At 41.0% G+C, this 20,125-nt stretch overlaps 2 protein-coding genes and 1 long non-coding RNA gene across 28 annotated transcripts in view; 2 read left to right on the top strand and 1 right to left on the bottom strand.

Moving 5' to 3' along the window:
- Window positions 1-20,125, top strand: part of LOC127693473 (T-cell-specific guanine nucleotide triphosphate-binding protein 2-like) — a 444,108-nt gene that overhangs the window by 352,427 nt on the left and 71,556 nt on the right. Inside the window, exon 1 of one of the 26 annotated variants that reach the window (XM_052194354.1) lies at window positions 12,140-12,237. The exons of the other annotated variants lie outside the window; for them this stretch is intronic. The gene's annotated coding sequence lies outside the window, so the exon portion shown is untranslated. Of the gene's footprint in view, window positions 1-12,139; window positions 12,238-20,125 lie in introns of those variants that run through there. 26 annotated transcript variants of the gene reach the window in all.
- On the bottom strand, window positions 1,398-12,548 carry LOC127693489 (uncharacterized). The gene is made up of 3 exons (XR_007979705.1): window positions 12,284-12,548; window positions 4,955-5,270; window positions 1,398-1,502 (listed from the first exon to the last, which is right to left on the bottom strand). It is a non-coding gene; the product is annotated as an uncharacterized LOC127693489 (long non-coding RNA).
- The window catches only part of LOC127693481 (T-cell-specific guanine nucleotide triphosphate-binding protein 2-like), a 124,957-nt gene continuing 116,971 nt past the window's right edge, over window positions 12,140-20,125 (top strand). Inside the window, exon 1 of the mRNA XM_052194382.1 lies at window positions 12,140-12,237. The gene's annotated coding sequence lies outside the window, so the exon portion shown is untranslated. The remainder of the gene's footprint in view (window positions 12,238-20,125) is intronic.

The following is a 20,125-nucleotide window of genomic DNA, read 5'->3' on the forward strand; positions in this document are numbered from 1 at the left end:
TCTCACCATCACATTATTTGTTCATCACAATGGTCCCCACTGCTGGCACTACGAGACTCTGTGACTTCAGGTTATTTATTTATTTATTTATTTTTGTAATTTCTTTTTCTGTTTGTGTTTTTGTAATTTCTTATTATATGAGAATTTCACTGATACTACTTAACGCTGCCTTTATGCACACAGGTACAGTAGCATCTACTGGATCATGGGAAGCCTCTCTGGGGACACATCCCTGAGAAAATGGATTCCCTTTACCCCAGAAGCCATAAGTTATCAATAGATCCTCAGAAAGGGGTAGAACTCCACGAGTCCTTCTCCCAAAAACACTTGAGTTTTGACTGGCTTGATTTTGTGCAGGTCTTTGTATGCTGCTCACAGTCTCTGGGATTTCATGTATGCAACAGTCCCACCATGATCACAAATAGTGTTTCTCAGAAGATTTCTAATACCTCCAGCTCTTACAATCTCACAAGCTCTCTTCTGCAATGATCTGTGCACCTTGGGAAGAAGAGGGTGATACAGAATTGCCATTTAGAGATGAGTACTTTACAAACAGTTACCCTCAGCAAGTTGACCAGTCATTGGTCTCTATGAATTACAAACTACTATAAAATGAGCCTCTTGAATAAGAAAATATTTCACTGCCCCTGCTATTTCCTTTTTCTTTTTATTGGATATTTTCATTTACATTTCAAATGTTTTCCACTTTCTGGGTCTCCCCTTTGGAAACCCCCTATCCCATCCCCCATTCTCCTGCCTCTATGCAGGTGCTCTGCTTCTCAACTACCCACTCCCATGTTCCTGCCTTGGCATTCCCATACACTGGGGCATCAAACACTCTCAGGCCTAAGGGAGTCTCCGCCCACTGATGCCAACAAGGCCAACCTCTTCCACATATGCAGACATCACTGTGGGTCCCTCCATGTTTACACTTTGTTTGGTGGTCCATTCCCTGGGAGCTGGGGAGTGGTGGGGTGGGGTCTGCCCAGATGGCACTGTTGCTCCCAAATATGAGGCTGCAAAACCTCTCAGCTGCTTCAGTCCCTTTTCCAACTCCTACACTGGGGACCCTGCACTCAGTGCAATGGTGTGCTGCAAGCATCTGCCCCTGTATGCCTAAAGCTCTGGCACAGCCTCTCAGGAGACAGCCATCTCAGGTTCCCTCAGCAACCACTTCCAGCAACCACAATAGTCTCCAGGTTTGGTGACTGTATATGGGATAACCTATTCCACAGAATAGAAACTGAAGGAACACTACCCAATTCATTCTATGAAGCTACAATTACATTTATACCTAAACCACACAAAGATCCAACAAAGAGAACTTCACATCAATTTCCCTTATGAATATCAATGCAAAAATACTCAATAATATTCTCCCAAAATGGATCCAAGAACATATCAAAAAGATCATTCACCACGATCAAGTAGGCTTCATCCCAGGGATGCAGGAATGGTTCAATATATGGAAATCCATCGATGTAATCCACTACATAAACAAACTCAAAAAAAAGCACATGATCATTTCATTTGATGCTGAATAAGCACTAGAAAAAATTCAGCATCCCTTCATGTTAAAAGTCTTGGAAAGATCAGGAATTCAAGACCCATACCTAAACATAGTAAAAGCAATATACAGAAAACCAGTAGCTGACATCAACCTAGAGAGAAACTTGAAGCAATCCTACTAAATCATAGGCTAGACAAGGCTGTTCTCTTTCTCCATGTCTCTTCAATACAATACTTAAAGTTCTAGCTAGAGCAATTAGACAACAAAAGGAGGTCAGAGGTATACAAATTGGAATGGAAGAAGTCAAACTATCACTATTTGCAGATGATATGATAGTATATTTAAGTGACCCCAAAAATTCTATCAGAGAACTCCTACAGCTGATAAACTACTGACCCAGCTATCTCTACAAGTAATGGGTGGCAAGATCAAGCAGGCTAACTGCTAAGCTTTGCTGATGTGTGTACTGCTTGCTTGGTCGCTTGCATGCTTGGATGACTAAGGCACCTGCTGTACCTCTGATACAGAATCAAGCCTTCCCCAAACCCAGACAAGATATGAGTTAGTCTGCCCAAAATATTAACTTTGTGGGTTTTCCTTTTATAATCCTTTCGCTGGCAATAGCTTAGGCCTTGTCCTGGACAGATTCTTTTTAATAAAATGTCTCTAATTTACTAAAACCAAACCTCAAGTCAAACTGGTAAACCTCTAAACCCAAGACCTACACAGGATAGCTTTCTCAGGGGTAGATGCTATCACATGAGTTAGCAGTCTCCAAGAGGAATCCAGAGTATCAGAACAGTTTGGCCTGTTTGTAACCTTATCTACCCTTGAATGTGGAAAGTTGCCCTTGATTCTTACAAACTAGCCATTTCCAGGAATAGAAACTGAAACCTACTCTGAGTACAGACTCCTCCTTGGGTGTTTGAGATGAATAGGACTCAGAAGCAGGCAGAAAAGGGCTGTTGAGTGAGGAAAAGAAACTCAGGGAGTTCAGACTGTTCGTCCCACAGCCTCCTCCTTTTTTGTGCAGCTCTCCCTGGGACACCAGAACTCCACACATCACGTCTTCCCTTCATAAACATCCTGAATCTGAATTCCAGTTTTAGATAAAGACCTTTCCTGTGAGGAGAACCATCACAGAAGTGTTATTGCCACCAGATCAAGGTCACCACTGCTGAAGTAATGAAGGGTGTCAGGGTTAGCTTGTTCGATAACCCAAGATGTGTGTTAACACGAGGAGTGGAGTCCTGACACCAGGACAGGAGAGCTTGGGCTTTGTACTCAGGGAGCATCCTGGGAACAGGAGTATCCTCCAGTGGCCATCTTCTGGACCACAGAGCATCCCAAGGCAAACAAGGCAACACCTTCCTTCCACCTGTGTGTTGTGGGCATTGACTGTCTTCTTGAGCAGTCAACCTTAGATGAAAGATGCCGGGTTGGGATTCTCAGATGCCGGTGGAGTCCACGCTGTAGGTTCTTCATTTCTCACATAGAGATGCAATTCCAGATCAGAAACAGTCACAGACAAGCTCTGGAAGGTCATGTTAGACCCTCTGGTTTTCAAAGATTCTTCTGTCATGGGTCACTTGTTATTCTAAAGGGCCTATTTTGTAGTTCTTCCTCTTTTTCTCTTGCAGTTTGCAAAAAAATTTGCTCTATATAATCACAATTTTAACTATAATATGACTTCAGGAGTTTCTTTTCTGCCCTGTACATCTGGAGTTCAACATGCTTCATGTATTTATCTGGGTATGCTTTTTCTTTCTTGCTAGGATTCCTTGAAATTTATATATTCTTTGTTCTGAGTTATGCAAGACAAGAAAGATACTGCAGGATGTGTTAAAGCTTGGCAAGCAGCAGAAGAGAGTCTCTGATAGAATGAACGCCACAGAGCCTTACAGAAGCACTTTCAGTGATCACCACAAAAAAGGTCCTTTTAGTAATTCAATTCCCACAGACCAAAACCTCTTGCTTGATCTAGGAGTTGTCCGATAGAATCATTACCTGAGCAATTCTCAGCCACACGAGGCTTCCTGGTTGGCCAGGTATGTCTTGGGACTGAGCACATGCTAAGGTTCTGAAATTCCCAAGAATCAGCAACCCCATTAATTCTCAGATAACAGTCACTTATTGCTTTCAAGAGCTTAACTTCAGACCATAAGTGGCCATCACTCCAAAGTAAATGCCAAGTGCAATGACTCTTCCAATTTGCCCACTGCATCTACCTTTTGTTTAAGCTCTATTCAGTTTTCTTGTGAATTAAATTTATGTTGAAGATCATGCACCCTTCCAGTAAATACAGTGTTTTCTCTATCCTACCATTTCACAATCTTACACAAAGAAGCCTATAAACTTATGAGTGGAAAGACAAGGATAGCAGTTGCTAGACCAAGGAATCTATTTGAATGATACACAAGATTGAATAAAGCTAAAGTATCTGCACTGCTTTCCATAGCATCCACTCCAGTGTTATCAGGCAAGCTTTTTGAGAAAGTGTCCTTAATTTCTTGCTGAAAATTATGAATCAGTTAAGAAGAATGAGGGTGGCCCACCAAATGCATTTAACCTTTTTTTTCCAGTCATACTTGTTCTTGTTGAAAGAACAAGTTCTTTTTGAAAGAATAAATTCTGGCTCCCTGGTGCAAATGGTGGCTGGAAGACACCTGTCCCAGCTGCTCCACTGATTGTATGCCCTGTGTCCTCCAAGCTGTTGGTAATTTTTAAGTAAGGTCTAATCCAATTAATATTTCCCAATAGTTTTTGAAAATCATTGTCTTTAATTCATCAATCCTAAGTTGCAACTTTTGAGATATGATAAATTCACTATAAATTGTTTTTCCCAAATAATTTATTGGCTTGTTATGTTGTATTTTATCAGGGGCAATAATTAATCTAGACAGGGTCAATATGCCAATCATATTTTTCAAAATTAATTCAGTTAAATCCTTTGTTTATTCTTTTATAATTTTTAAGGGTCTTTGTCCAGTACTCTTCTGAACCCAAGCTACCACTTCTGTGAAGCCAAACCCCTCCTTCCCTCTAGATTGTTTTAATATTGGGTTGGGGAGGTGTACATAGGGGAGAAGGAAATCTTGGTGTTTTTTTCTGCTTTGTATTTTATTTTACATATAATGTAAAATAAAAGCCTTTTCATACCTGGCACTAATGGATCTTAATGCTTGATCCACAAATTTCTGACAAAGAGTTGAACTACCCTGGAATAGAACCTTCCATTGATACCTTTGAGAGGGCTTTTGAAAATTAATAGAGAGAGCCTTTGGTCACCATTTGCACCAGAGAGCCAGGCACTCCACAGCCTTCTGTGCACAGCCTGCGGGGAGAGAGGGATCTCCCAGCAGATCCTCCACTCCTGAGCACAGAGGTGAGAGCTCCACTTTCTCTCCAATATCTCACTGGAGGGGAACAGATAGGAGCACACACCTCCTTCGTCAGCCTCCACTCCCTGTAGAGCATTGATGAGACTGGACTTTCCAGCCCCAGTCTCCCCCATCACTGCAGTGTTCAGTGGGGCTTTCTCAATGTCACCCAGAGCTCTGCTGATTGCAGAAACTGTTTCCCGAAGATTTCCAAACTCTAAGGATGATTCAATGAAGGCAATTAATTCCTGAGACAGGACTTTGGTTTTCATCTTGAAATTTGAAGATTTGTGCCAAAGCTGGAGGGCAAATTGGGATCCTCCTATGGAGGGGGTTTAGAATAGGAAGTCTGACCCATGCCTGGGAAATATCGATGGTACCTAAGGGAGGAAAGAAGCAAGAAGGTCAATCAATTAGTTCAGAAAGAACAGCCAATGGGAGAGCATGGTCCAGTATCTGCCCCCACATTATAAACAGGGACTTTCTTCCCTTTAATTGAATGTGCAAGACTGAACAACACTTACTCCTGGGTTTACCTTTAACTTTGGTTTGACTCACATTCTTTAACCTTTGACTATTTTCTTTACAGTTTACTGCTTAGATGGTCTATCTAATCCTGATTTTAACTTTGGTATTTGGTATCTGCCTAGAAACTTTTCCATTTCATCTAGATTTTCCTGTTGCGTTGAGTATCAACTTTTGTAGTAGGATCTGATGATTTTTTGAATTTCTTCAGTTTCTTTTGTTATATCTCCCTTTTCATTTCTGATTTTGTTAATATGGATACTGTCTCTGTGCCCTCTGGTTACTCTGGCTAAGGGTTTATCTGTCTTGTTGATTTTCTCAAAGAACCAGCTCCTGGTTTTGTTTATTCTTTGTATAGTTCTTTTTGTTTCTACTTGATTAATTTCAGCCCTGAGTTTGATGATTTCCTGCTGTCTACTCCTCTTGGGTGTATTTGTTTCTGTTTCTTCCAGAGCTTTTAGGTGTGCTGTTAAGCTGCTAGTGTAGGCTTTCTCCAGTTTCTTTTTGGAGGCACCTAATGCTATGATTTTTTCCTTTTAGCACTGCTTTCATTGTGTCCCATAAGTTTGGGTATGCTGTGCCTTCATTTTCATTAAATTCTAAAATGTCTTTTATTTCTTTCCTTATTTCTTCCTTGACCACGGTATCATTGAATAGAACATTGTTCAGTCTCCATGTGTTTGTGGACTTTCTGTTGTTTTTGTTACTATTGAAGACCATCCTTCATCTGTAGTGATCTGATATGAGGCATGGGTTATTTCAATCTTCTCATGTCTGTTGATCTGTGTTTTGTGACCAATTATGTGGTCAGTTTTGGAGAAGGTACCATGAGGTGCTGAGAAGAAGGTATATTCTTTTGATTTAGGATGAAATGTTCTATAAATATCTGTTAAATCTGTTTGGTCCATAACTTCTGTTAGTTTCACTGTGCCTCTGTTTAGTTTTTGTTTCTCTGATCTATCCACTGATGAGAGTGTGGTATTGAAGCCACACACAATTATTGTGTGAGGTGCAATGTATGCTTTGAGCTTAGTAAATGTGGGTGTCTTTGCATTTGGAGCATAGATGTTCAGAATTGAGAGTTCTTCTTGGTAGATTTTTTCTTTGATGACTATGAAGTTTTCTTCCATGTCTTTTTTGATGACTTTTGGCTGAAAGTTGATTTTATCCGAAATTAGAATGGCTACTCCACCTTGTTTCCTGGAACTATTTGCTTGGAAAATTGCTTTCCAGCCTTTTACTCTGAGGTAGTGCTTGTCTTTGACATTGGGGTGAGTTTTCTGTATGCAGCAAAGTGCTGGGTCTTGTTTACGTATCCAGTATATTAGTCTATGTGTTTTTATTGGATTTATGGAACCAGTAGAATTAATCTTCTATCCCCTAAAGGCAGATTCATGAAGCATATAAAATGTATTATGAAAATTCTACATAGCATCAGCTATGGATAACCATGCATGAAAAGTTCTATGTAGACTTTGAGTTCTGTTACCTACACAAATAGGAGTACCCTGGACTCCTACAATGCAGTTCATAATTTCTGTACCCTCTTCCATATGCTTAGCACTTCCCCACTTGTCATAAGGATCAAGTAACCAAATAGATTTATTAACCACCAAGGGGTTATCCATATCTCCCCCAATTTACTCCTGTGTTAATTGTGGGATGAGGAATATAGGCCCAATATGTATGCTTGGTCCCCATTGCTGTAAAACTTAGACAGACAGCATAGCAATGAACAAAGTTGCACCATTCAAAGGTTTTTGTCAAAGATTTATCAATTCTGATGGTGTCCACAACACTTGGCTTCAATTCTCATGTCAAAATATGTTTGGTTTTCATCAAACATTCATTGTTAATGATAAGGGGCTGCAGACTGTCCTCATTGGCCCAGCACCATCTGAACAACAAACCATAAGAAGTGTTACAGAAACTGTGAACAAGGTGATGTGTCTTTGTGGGGGGGGGGTATGTTTGTATGCAATGTGTGTGGGTAGGGAAAGACATGTATGTGGGCTTGAAGGCTATAACATGGAATACATACTGAATACATTGAGTGATTCATTTCACTACATTGTTAAGGACTGTCACTGTTGGTCCCTTCACATGAGAACCTGGGAGAACGAGCCAGGGGACAGCGCAGCTCCAGCTCTGGATAGGGAATAATGCCAGCTATACACAGGACCTACCGAATGGGAGGTGAGCAAACCAAGCCCTGGCCAGTGAGCACTGTCTGCTCCACCTCCCTGCAAGCCTCAAGTCAGGAGTGTTCCAGGTTCAGCAAATAAATGTAGTCAATGAAATAAGAGCACTCCTGGGCAGGGCATCTACATGCATGGGTGAGGATCTGGAACAGCATCTACACACACATGTTGACCTACACACACACACACACACACACACACACCACCACCACCACCACCACCACCACCAGCCCTTACTCTGTTCCCCTGTCTTCCTTCCACATGTGGTCCCAGGAATCTTAAAGGTTCCCCACGGGTTGGAATCCAGTTTCCTCCTGTGTCTGTCCTTTAATTACTACACCCAGAACTGAGCTCAGCAGAGCTGGTCATGAATCACCCCCTCCCACTTCCTGTTTATCCTCCTAAGAGCAAAAAAATGGTACATTTCCAAACCATGCTTCTGAAAGCCTGGGGGAATTTCTTCCTTTATTTCTTAGTTGACCAAGTTATCATTGAGTAGAGAGAGTGTTGTTCAGTTTCCATGTGTACGTAGGCTTTCTGTTGTTTTTGTTATTGAAGATCAGCCTTAGTCTGTGGTGATCTGATAGGGTGCTTAGAATTATATCAATCTTCTTATATCTGCTGAGGTCTGTCTTGTGACCAAGTATATGGTCAATTTTGGAGAAGGTACCATGAGGTGCTGAGAAGAAGGTATATTCTTTTGTTTTAGGGTAAAGTGTTCTATAGATATCTGTTAAATCCATCTGGTTGAAAACTTATGTTAGGTTCACTGTTTCTCTGTTTAGTTTGTGTTTCCCTGATTGATGAGCGTGGGGTGTTGAGGTCTCCCACTATTATTATATGTGGTACAATGTGTGCTTTAAGCTTTAGTAAAGTTTCTTTTATGAATATGGGTGTCCTTGTATTTGGAGAATGTATGTTCAGAATTGAGAGTTCATCTTGGTAGATTTTTCCTTTGATGAGTATGAAGTGTCCTTCCTTATCTTATGTGGTACATTTATACAGTGGAGTATTACTCAGCTATTAAAAACAATGAATTCATGAAATTCTTAGGCAAATGGATGGAGCTAGAAAATATCATCCTGAGTGAGGTAACCCAGTCACAAAAGAACACACATGGTATGCACTCACTGATAAGTGCATACTAGCCCTAAGCTCAGAATACCCAAGATACAACTCATAGACCACATGAAGCTCAAGAAGAAGGAAGAAAAAAAGTGTGGATACTTTGATCCTTCTTAGAAGGCATAACAAAATACTCATGGGAGCAGAGACTTAAGGAGAGGCAGTCCAGACACTGGCTACATGGGGATCCATCCCACATGCAGTTACCAAACACAGACACTCTTGTGAATGCCAGGAGGTGCATGCTGACAGGAGCCTGATAAACCTACTTCCTGAGAGGCTTTGCCAGAGCCTGACATGTACAGAGGCAGATGCTCACAGGGAACCATTGAACTAATCACGGGGTCCCAAATGGAGGAGTTAGAGAGAGGACTGAGGAGCTGAAGGGGTTTGCGGCCCCATGGGTAGAGCAACAATGCCAACCAACCAGAGCTCCCAGGGTCTAAACCGCCATCCTGGGAACACCCATGGCTCCAGCATCGGTGTATATAGCAGAGGATGGCCTTGCTGAGCATAAGAGGGAGAGGAGGCCCTTAGTTCCATAAAGGCTGGAAGCCCCAGTGTGTGGCAATGTGAGGGTGGGGAGGTGACAGTGGGTGGGTGGGTGGGGGAACACCCTCAAAGAAGCAGGAGGAGGGGGAATGGAATAGGTGGTCAGGGTGGGGGTGGGGTGGGGAGAATGGGGAAAGCAGATAACATCTGAAATGTAAATAAATAAAATATCCAATAAAAGAAAAGTGACAAATTTTATCCTGGGTAATCACAACAAACATGTCCACTCACCCTAGATAGGGACCTGAATAGGTAGGGAACTGAATACAGACCAAGATACCGATACCACCAAAGTCCAACTTGTTGAGGCAGGGCGTTTTATTGGGGCTTTTAACAGCAGCAGGAAATACTCAAAAACAGCTTCATCACCAAGGTCCACCCCTGCAGGAGTGACAGCTCACTAAGGCTGGGAACCTGCAGCAGCTTAGCAGGTCAGAGAGTGTCTTTACAAGTGATTCTGCTCTAACCCTCCTCCAGGCAGCCCACTGGGTTTCTGCTCCTTCCAGGAAGCTGGTCTGGACGCTGGGTCAGTTCAGCTTTAGATATTATGACTTACTCTGTCAAGGAAGGCCCTAGTTAAACTAGTCAGGTTCAGTGCTTCTGATTCTGTCTGCCCATGCCTGTGTGTGTGTGTGTGTGTGTGTGTGTGTGTGTGTGTGTGTGTGTGTGTGTGATTTTGTGTGTTTCTCTATCTCTCAGTGTGTCTCTGTGTCTCTGTGTGTCTCTTATTCTTTCCTCTCTCTCTCTCTCTGTCTCTCTCTCTCTCTCTCTCTCTCTCTCTCTCTCTCTCTCTCTCTCACACACACATTATCCAACCTGCTCCTCTTTACACCCCATTCTTGTAAGATCCTGCCAGGAGATATAGGGATTACAAACTGCAGAGCTGCCCTGAACCTCTGAGAGCACCATGGCTCCACTTCCCTGCCCCTTGCACTGCGTTTTGATGAGAAATTTTCCTCCATCTTCACTGTGAGTACCTGTCTCTGATTCCATGCAGAAGTCCACTCTCTATCAAAATGACTCCACGGTGGCATTAAATTGGGAGCCACCCTCACCAACCCCACTCCTGGCCACACCTGGCACAAACTTCCTAACCACAGAGACACAGACTGTAGGGACAGGAGGCTAATCCAGTCCTCTTCCCTGCTCTAGCATTTTCCTTTGTGATACTGTGTGTCTGCAGCCATTCAGACAGTCACAAGACTGACTGGAGGTTTGGTTTTAGTAAATTAGAAGTGTTTTATTAAGGAGACTGACCAGCCGGGCAGTGATGGCACACGCCTTTAATCCCAGCACTTGGAAGGCAGAGGCAGGTGGCTTTCTGAGTTCGAGGCCAGCCTGGTCTACAGAGTGAGTTCCAGGATAGCCAGGGCTACACAGAGAAATCCTGTCTCAAAAAGCCAAAAAAAGAAAGAAAAAGAAAGAAAGAAAGAAAGAAAGAAAGAAAGAAAGAAAGAAAGAAAGAAAGAAAGAAAGAAAGAAAGAACCTGACCAAGACCAAACCAGAGAGAATTCTCAAAGTAAGGTCCCAGCTATTGTTAGCTTAAGAATTATTGAGGGAAAATCCACAGTTATTACTTGGGGGATCAAATGAACTCATATCCTACCTGGATGTGGCAACCTTGATTCTGTACAGTCCTCCAGCAGGGCCCTCAGCCATCCAAGCAAGCATTTCATACAACAGCAGAGCTTAGCAATTAGCTTGCTTAATCCTGTGACTTATTACCTTCTAAGACTATCTGGCAGGCAGTGAAACATTTTTTGAACAATTAGCAATTTTTTAAGGATGGCTCAACTGCAACAGGAATTAGTCCACCTGGCCAGCTGACAGAGTACATTCAGAGTAGGAGCAACTTCCTCATGGTTATACAAGATAAAAACAATTTTGCTTTTACAAAATGTAGCACAGTAAATTTAACACTTTAGCCATAATATTCACTATCACCATAGAGTTTTCTATGAGGGAGCTAGGGATATAATCAAGTGGTAAGTTACTGTCTTTCAAAGAGGAAGTTATGAATGGGATACCCAGAATGCACCTAAAAGACAGGCATAGTGGAGAGAGTTTATAATTCCAGCACTGAGGAAAGAGGGAGGCAGATCCCTGGAGCTCAATTGTCAACCACAATTACCTAATTGGTAAAGTCCAGGCCAGTGAATGTGTCTACCTCAAAATAAGGAAAATGATATCTGAGAAACAATAGCATCTACACACACATGTCCACATACATACACAAAGAGAGTGAGCGAGAGAGAGACAGAGACAGAGAAACACAAAGAGAGAAAGAGAGAGAGAGAGAGAAAGAAACATGAAATAATGTCAAGTCAGCAGGACAACAGGCACGGGGCAGGGTTACATCAAGTGTCTGCAATCATTGAAACATGGGCTCACTGGGTCTGAAAGTCAGTACTGACCCAGCAATATATGACATCATCTGAAAACAGGGTTTTGAGGTAGGGAAGCAGACTGGTCAGTGTGGGGTGGGAGCCCTGACTCAGGACTAGGCTACCAAAGTACCCACTACAACACTTAGGGAGCCCTGGAGTTGGCCACTTCAGCACAGCTCCGCCTCCCTTTCTGTTGAAGGAAGTGAAAGCTTTTTAAGCTCACTGTGTAAACCAGACAGACAGTTCTGGGAATAGAAACCAAAACCTCCCCTCACTGCAGGCCCTCCCTCAGGGACAAGGCAGGAAGGTTTCAGATCTAGGAACTGCAGAGCAGAGAGCAAAGACTGTGTGGACAGAGATCTGCAAGGAAATCTGAAGACATCTGCCTTCACTTCCCAGCCGTTCTTCTCTCCAGAGCTCCAAGACACCAACACTGCATCCATTTGTCTCCTGAACCTCCCAGCTTAGAGGATTCCAGGGAGATCTACCAGTGACCTTGCTCCAAGGGAAGAGGTGACATCACAGGAGGGCCACTGGCATCACTGCTCAGGAGCAGGTATGTGAAGGGTTCTAAGTTCCGCTTGACCAGAAACCCTACTTACTGTGGTATCAATGACGGTCTCCTGGCACCAGGGCAGAGGATCTTTGATTATGGCTTATTTCACTCAGGGGTTGCTCACAGAAAGGACCTTCTCTGTCTTCTGCACCACAGAGCACTCCCAACCCACCAGGCAGCAACAAACTTCCCAATGACCCTCACATCCTGGGTCTGTTGCACCTCTGATGCCAGCTTGAGTTTGGAGAAAGAGGGCAGCTTGTGTGACCAGATTCCTCAGAGTCAATGCGAGAACCTCTTTGGGTGGAGGGTTTAGTTGTGTTTTATTTCATTTTTGTTGTTGTTGTTTTTGGTTTTGGTTTTGGTTGAGACTGACTGATCCCACTGTGTGCCTTTGGTAGAGAACATGTAAATCAGGATTACCTCAAACTCAGAGATCCATCTGCCTCTGCCTCTCTGCCTCTCTGCCTCCTGGGGCTAAGATTACAGGCATGCAGCACCACACCCAGCTATACTGGAACTCTTTGATTTACTCCAGGAGGATAAAATCCTATACAGAGCACCCACTGCTATTTCCTCTTCTAGAAGGGAACTGTGAGAAGCCATTATCAACACAACCAGCACTAACAATACCTTGACTGTTTGGGGGGAGGGGGAGTCGAGGGAGGTTCAGGAGCCTCCTATTCAGCAGACATGGGGAAGTAGCCCACTCTTGGTTCTAGGATTCCCACTAAATAGTCTTTGGCTTCTGGGAGGAGTTTCATCCACCCACTCAGGATATCTCGGTTCAAACTTTATTTTGTTTTTTATGGACTTGAGAAAGGAGCATACGTCCTTATACTTTGTTCATACATACCAGTTTTTGGTTGACTCCACCACAGTCAGTCCTGTGCTGCAGCTCTCTGGCTGTCCTCTGTTCAAACTTCTCAGTTCCCATAATTCCCCACCACCACTTGTATATCCCATGTATGCTACTGTCTATCTCCCCCAAAGCTATTTTTACCCCTTTTATGGGCCCCCTTTCAGTTTCCTGGCCTCTACAAACACTTCTTACAACAAAAATGTACATGCCTAAAAATGAAAAGCTGAAATCCACATATGAGAGAGAGCATCAGGTTTGCCTTTCTGACATTGGGTGAATTCACTATTTAGTAGCTCTGCCAGCTTGTGTGAAAATTATACAGGTCCATTTATATTATGCATGATCTGTGGCACATTTTCATTTTCCACTTATCATCTAGGCTGATTGCATCTCCAGCTATTGTCACTAGAGCAGTAATGAACACGTTGTCCCAGTATCTTTGTGCTAGGATACAGAGTCCTTTTGGGGAACACCCAGGTTTGCTGTCACTGATTCCATGGTGGCTGTGCTTGCTTACAACCCCACAGCAGCAAATGACGACTCCCCTTCCGTACATCCACATCAGCATCTCTTGCCATTTTCTCTCTTGATGAAAACCTCTCTGACTCAGGTGAGATGAAAATCCCAAAGTAGCTACAATTCGCATTAAAGACTGAGGATGCTGAACATGGTAAAAACACATATATTTCTTGGCCATCTGTATTTCTTCTTCTGAGAACTCTGTTCAGTTACATGGCCCATGTTTTGATTTGGCTGTTTTCTTGTTGATCAGGCTTTTTGTTTTAAGTTCTTAGGATATTTTGACATTAATCTTCTGTTGATGAATTGCTGACAAGTATGCCATCTGGCAAGCTGTCTCTTTCCTTGTCTATACAGAAGCTTTTAATTTCCAGGAGCTCCTGCTAGTAACATGGCCGTATTTCCTGAGCAGCTAGAACCCTACTGGGGAAGCCCTACCTATGGCTTCTTCTTAAAGTGTTTCTCTCCAGAGTTTTGAGCACCATTTCTTAGGGGAAAGTCCTTTCTCCAATAAGATCCTTTGTAAGAAAAAAGAGAAAATCGAGGAGGAAGGAAAAAAAATAAAGTCAGGTGATTATAGGCCTGTATGTTTATGTCTGCCTTGTCTGTGCTCTCCTGCTTTTTAATGTGTCTGGTATCCAGGCAACACCATGTGCTTTTGTTACCGTGGTTCTGAAGCAGAGCCTGAATCCAAGGACAATGATGTCACCAGCATTTTCCCTCCCTCAGGCCTGCTTTGTTTGTCTGAGATCTTTCATGCTTTCAACTAAACTTTAAGATTTTTTTCTATTTCATAAATTATGGCCTTAGAATATTGATAGGAATTGTCTTGAATCTGTAGGTTAATTTTCTTAAGTCAGCCATTTTTATGACATGAATTTTTCTAATCCTTTGACATGAGTAGGTTTTTTTTTTTTTTTGGTTTGTTTTTTTGGGGGGGGTTGGTGATTTTTTGGGTTTTTTTGTTGTTGTTGTTTTGGGTTTTTTTTTTTTTGTTTTTTTTTTAGTGTCTTCTAATTTTTTTGCAGCTTTTAAAGTTTTCATTACAGACAGCTTTTTCCTCCTTGGTTAGGCATATTCCAAGGTGTGTTATTGGGGAGATGAAGGTTGTAAATGGGATGATTACCTGTGTCTTCTTTAGCATGTTTGTCATTGGTACACATGAAGGTGACCAAGACTTTTATGTTAATTTTGAATTCTGTCAGTTTGCTGAAATGATTGTAAGAGTTCTCTGAGGAAGACTTTGGCTTCTATTATGGATAGAACCTTATATTATCTTTGGCTCTTCCCCTTATGATTTATATATTTTTTTCTTGGGTCTTGTCCTAGCTCAGACTGCTAAAACTAAACTGAATGAAGAGTGGATAATAAATGGAAACCCTTGTCTTCTTCCTCTTTTCAATATATTTGCTTACCGATTTTTGCATTCAGCACAACATTGGCTGTTTTCCATATACAGACTTTATTCCTTTTCTTTTATTAATTTTAATTTTTATTATTATATTCAATACAATATATATTTTTATACCAATCATAAAAATGATGGACCTGTTATTTAATGAGCATAAAAAGATAAAGTCTTTTTGTTTGTTTATTTTGTTTTTAGTAGAGCTTAAAATCTTGGCTCTTACTGTGGTATAAACCCAAAATAAGAACAAATTTTAAACATTGGAGTTCATTGTAATAAGGCGGTATTTCAATGTCCCTCACATTCCCAAAGGTTTTTACCTCCATAGTAGCTAAGTTAAGAGCTGACAGTTCTGCTGTGCCAAGGAATGAATTGTAGACACAATTATTTAGATACAGATTTTCCTGATATGAGCAAAGCTATTTCACTTGAGTGATTGTCATCATTCTCAGTCCATAGGGAACAGGTTACATTCATTTAAGAAATGGTGTGTGTATCAAGATGGTCTATCCATGAAATCATTCATCAACTGTTTCAATGAACAATGGTTCTGCTTGGAGGGTGGCACAGACATTAGTTGAAGGTAACCTTCTGTTTCCTTAGCTGTGATAATTTTGAAAAGCATTCATCTTAGAAAAAGAGTAACTTATAAGGTCATCTTTCAAAATTGATACAATAATTATAAATATCAAGCAAGACATTCAGTCTCACTCTCTGTTGTTGTATTATAAGCTACCTCCCAAAGTAATTGTCTATGTTTCTTTTGGCTTTATAAGTAATTTTGAAATATTTAAGATGTTCTGAAAATTATAGTATAGAGTAAAAACATCAAATAAACAATCCTACTTATATAGAAGCTGAGATAGAAGAAGCATGATTTCAAGACCATTATGTGGTGCACAGCCAGACACTGTCCTGTAAAAACTAGCAGAAAGTATATATGGATTGTACAATATTGGACATATTTCTCCAGTTACCAAATTAGAGAGACCACTGGGTGACAGCCAACTAATTTCTAATTCCTCATATTTTTGAATTTCAATTGATTAGGATATGTTGGTAATATTAATTTTCATATTAAGAGATATTAAGGAAAAGTGATTGTTACTTTCTGTTATTTTGTTAGAGGTGAAATTATGTTTGTGTGGGTTTGTTGAAAGAGCACCTTCTTGCTTTTTCTACAGCGTAGTTTATCTCCTTGTGTTGGTGTTTTTCATCTATTATCCTTGGGTGGGCTGGATTTGTGGAAAGATATTGTATAAATTTGGGTTTGTCATGGATTAGCATGGTTTCTCTGTCTATGATAATTGAGAGTTTTGCTGGGCTGGCATTTTGGCATTTTGGTTCACTTAGGATATGTATGACATCTGACCAAGATCTTCTAGCTTTCATAGATTCTGGTGACAAGTATGGTATAATTCTGATAGGCCTGACTTCATATGTTACTTGACCTTTTTCCCTTACTGCTTTTAATATTCTTTCTTGCTTTATTGCATTTGGTATTTTGATTATTATGTAATGGGGGGAATTTCTTTTCTGGTCCAGTCTGTTTGGAGTTATGTAGGCTTCTTGTAAGTTCATAGGCATCTCTTTCTTTAGGTTAGGGAAGTTTTCTTCTACATTTTGTTGAAGATACTTAGGGACCCTTTAAGTTGGGTATCTTCACTCCCTTATATACCTATTATCCAAAGGTTTGGTCTTCTCATTGTGTCCTGAATTTCCTGGATGTTTTGGGTTAGGTGCTTTTTCCTTTTTGTGTCTTCTTTAGCTGGTGTGTCAATGTTTTCTATGATATCTTCTACACATAAGATTCTCTCTTCTATCTCTTGTATTCTGTTGTTGATTCTTGTATCCATGACTCTTGATCTCTTTCCTAGGTTTTCTAGCTTCAGGGTTGTGTCACTTTGTGATTTCTTCATTGTTTATAGTTCCATTTGTAGATCTTGGAAGGATTTGTTCATTTATTTTGCTTGTTTAATTGTGTTTTTCTGTAATATTTTAAGGGATTTTTGTGTTTCCTCTTTAAGGGCTTCTAGCTATTTACTTGAGTTCTCTTGTATTTCTTTAAGGGAGTTATTTATGTCCTTCTTAAAGTTGTCTATCATCATCATGAGAAGTGATTTTAGATCTGAATCTTGCATTTTGGTATAATGGTGTATCCAGGACTTGCTGTGGTGGAAGAATTGGGTTCTGATGATGCCAAGCAACGTTGGTTTCTTTGGCTTATGTTCTTATGCTTGCCTTCTGCCATCTGGTTATCTCTAGGGCTACCTGCCCTCTATATATCTGACTGGAGCCTGCCCTTCCTGTGATCCTGGTTGTGTCAGAACTCCTCAGAGTCAAGCTGTCACTAATACACATCCTTTATTATGTTGAGATGTGGTCTCTCCTTTCCCAATTTCTTCAGGAACTTATCATGAAGAGCATGTTTCATTCTCATCAGATCATGGGCTCCAAGGACAATTGTCCCCAGCCTGATCTTAAATCCTCCATCTAGGGGGTCTTGTGCACACTCTGTTTCCTAAAATCTACCTGTTTCTCCTGTGGCCAATATGAACTTAGAACCCAGGACTGCTTGAACATCTAGTATCTTCCTATTTTCTTATTAAAGTACCATCATATACCATCCAGCCATAATGGGCCTTGGACCTGCCCATATATATGAGTCATATGTTCCCATTTGGGATATATTAAAAGACAAATCTGCAACACTTATTTGTGTTGGAGTTCAGTAGTTGCCCTACAAACCACACCATACACCAGTCTCTGTCAGTCAGGAAGAGTTTATTGAGAATTTGCCACAAGGCTGATCAGTCAGTGCCACAGACCAGACTTGGGAGCTGACTAACTAGAGGAAGATTCATACAGAGCTTTGAAGCCTGAAATCCACAATTCCCTGTGCCAGGTTATGCCATCAATCCGTGTTTATGGATAGGAGGCTTCCTAAAGAACATATATTTGTGGCATGCTTCTCCTGTCCTCATTGGTTAAGTTATCCAACTGTGGCAGGGTCACTCAACCTGCCTAGCACTCATGTCCCAACTTGCCCTCCAGGATGTCAGTTACCCGTGCACATGGCAGAAAGTAGGATATCAATCTCCAGGGAGGTCTCCGGTCCAAGCTTATTGTGGATAACTATATAAAGCAAGTCTAATTGACTCTTATTGTGATTGGTTTCCCAGAACAACAATGCATAGAACATAACAGGCTTTGGCTTAACAGTTAACTCAGGCAAGAAAACATTCCTAGTAACAGCACATGAGACAGTTTCCTTGTAACAGTCGTAACAGCATATGAGCAAGTTTACTCATAATAGCATAAAAGGAATGGCTAGACAGGCAACAGATACCCAAGCCATAGCAACTTAGTTTTCTTCACTACCTAGTCTTCTAGCAGCTGCATCATTGAAGAAAATAACACCAAAAGATTTTGGAGAGTGTGTGTTTTGTCTGGTTTCTCCAAGACAAGGTTCTCTGTGTAACAGTCCTGGATATCCTTGAACTTACTTTGTAGTTCAGGCTAACCTTGAACTCATCAGCATTGCCTCTGCCTCTGTAGGCCATGTTCTCAGGGCACACACACACACACACACACACACACACACACACATCTTTATAAGATTAGCTTCAGCCTGTGAAAGACAACATGTGCTATTTGTGGTTTTGAGGACCAGATTCTTTTCTCTGAACAACAACTTTCTAGTTACACTAATATTTTTCTGAAAAGATCATGGTTTTATTTTTCTTTACAATTGCATAGCACCTCTTTTTGTATATATTCCATAATTTCTTTGATCATTCCTCTACACTGACTAGATTTCATAGAGATCATCAGCCCAGCAGCTATAACCATGGATGTGCTTGCATCTGTGTGGTCTGTTGACTAAAAGTCCTTCAGGTTGAACTGAGTAGTGTACCTGGGATAGTGATCAATATCTGAAGGAATGACACCAACTTTTAACACTGAGTATGCTTCAATTGTTGTAGTAAATTCTGATTTAATTCCCCTATCTCTATAATTCAGGATATCAAGTAAATTTTTACATATGTATTAGCCATTTCATTTAATCTCTTGACTTTCTCTACAGGTCATTAGCCCACTTCTTGATCGAATAATTTGGTTTTTACTGTATCGGGAATATTCATATTGTCAAAATACTCCACCCCTCCCCCAGTTCTTACATAATTTCAGTTGTCTCTTCTATATCGTACTAAGCCTTAGAGGTGGTAATTTGGATATCACGTTTATGACTGAGCATTCAAAAGTCACATATGTTTAATTCTTGGACCATTATGAGTTACTCTAAAGCTACTCTTACTCAGTCAGTATAGAGAGCATCTTCTATGACCAAAGTTGACAGCCATACCAATTCATGGATACAAACATAAGCAGTTACAAGACAAATTGATGGACATATCATGTCCATTTAACAAAATAACAATAAGCAGCTTCCACACCAGAGCCTATGATCACAACCACAGGTTTTAATTGTCAATGCAAAAGGTTTTCAGCACTAAAGAGTGAAAGGACTTTTGTAGTTATCAGTGTCACAGAAAACCCAAGGATAGATACAGTTTCCCACATCTTTAAGACTACTCCTTCTGGGCATTGCAAAGAAAGAGAATCCTAGGAGCACAGAAACACAGACCCGCAGGATAGAGGAGATAGTGTCAGCAAGACCAGATAACACCAGAAATAATGAGATGGCCAAAGGCAAATGCATGATCATTACAACCAGAAACCAAGGCAACATGGCACCATCAGAACCCAGCTCTCCCACAACAGCAAATTCTGTATACCCCAAAACATCAGAAAAGCAGGAACCAGATTTGAAATCACATCTCATATCACTGATGGAGGACTTCAAGAAGGACATAAATAAGTCCCTTAAAGAAATACAAGAGAACATGGGTCAACAGGCAGAAGCACAAAAATCCCTTAAAGAAAGACAAGAGAATATTGATCAAATGGTAGAAAGCCTTAAAGAGGAAACACAAAAAGCCTTTAAAGAAATACAGGAGAATATGGATCAACAGGTTGAAGCCTTAAAGAGGCAATACAAAAATCCCATAAGGAATTACGGGAGAGCATGGGTCAAC

The sequence above is a fragment of the Apodemus sylvaticus genome, chromosome 10, assembly GCF_947179515.1.
Source record: "Apodemus sylvaticus chromosome 10, mApoSyl1.1, whole genome shotgun sequence".
Lineage (NCBI taxonomy): Eukaryota > Metazoa > Chordata > Mammalia > Rodentia > Muridae > Apodemus > Apodemus sylvaticus.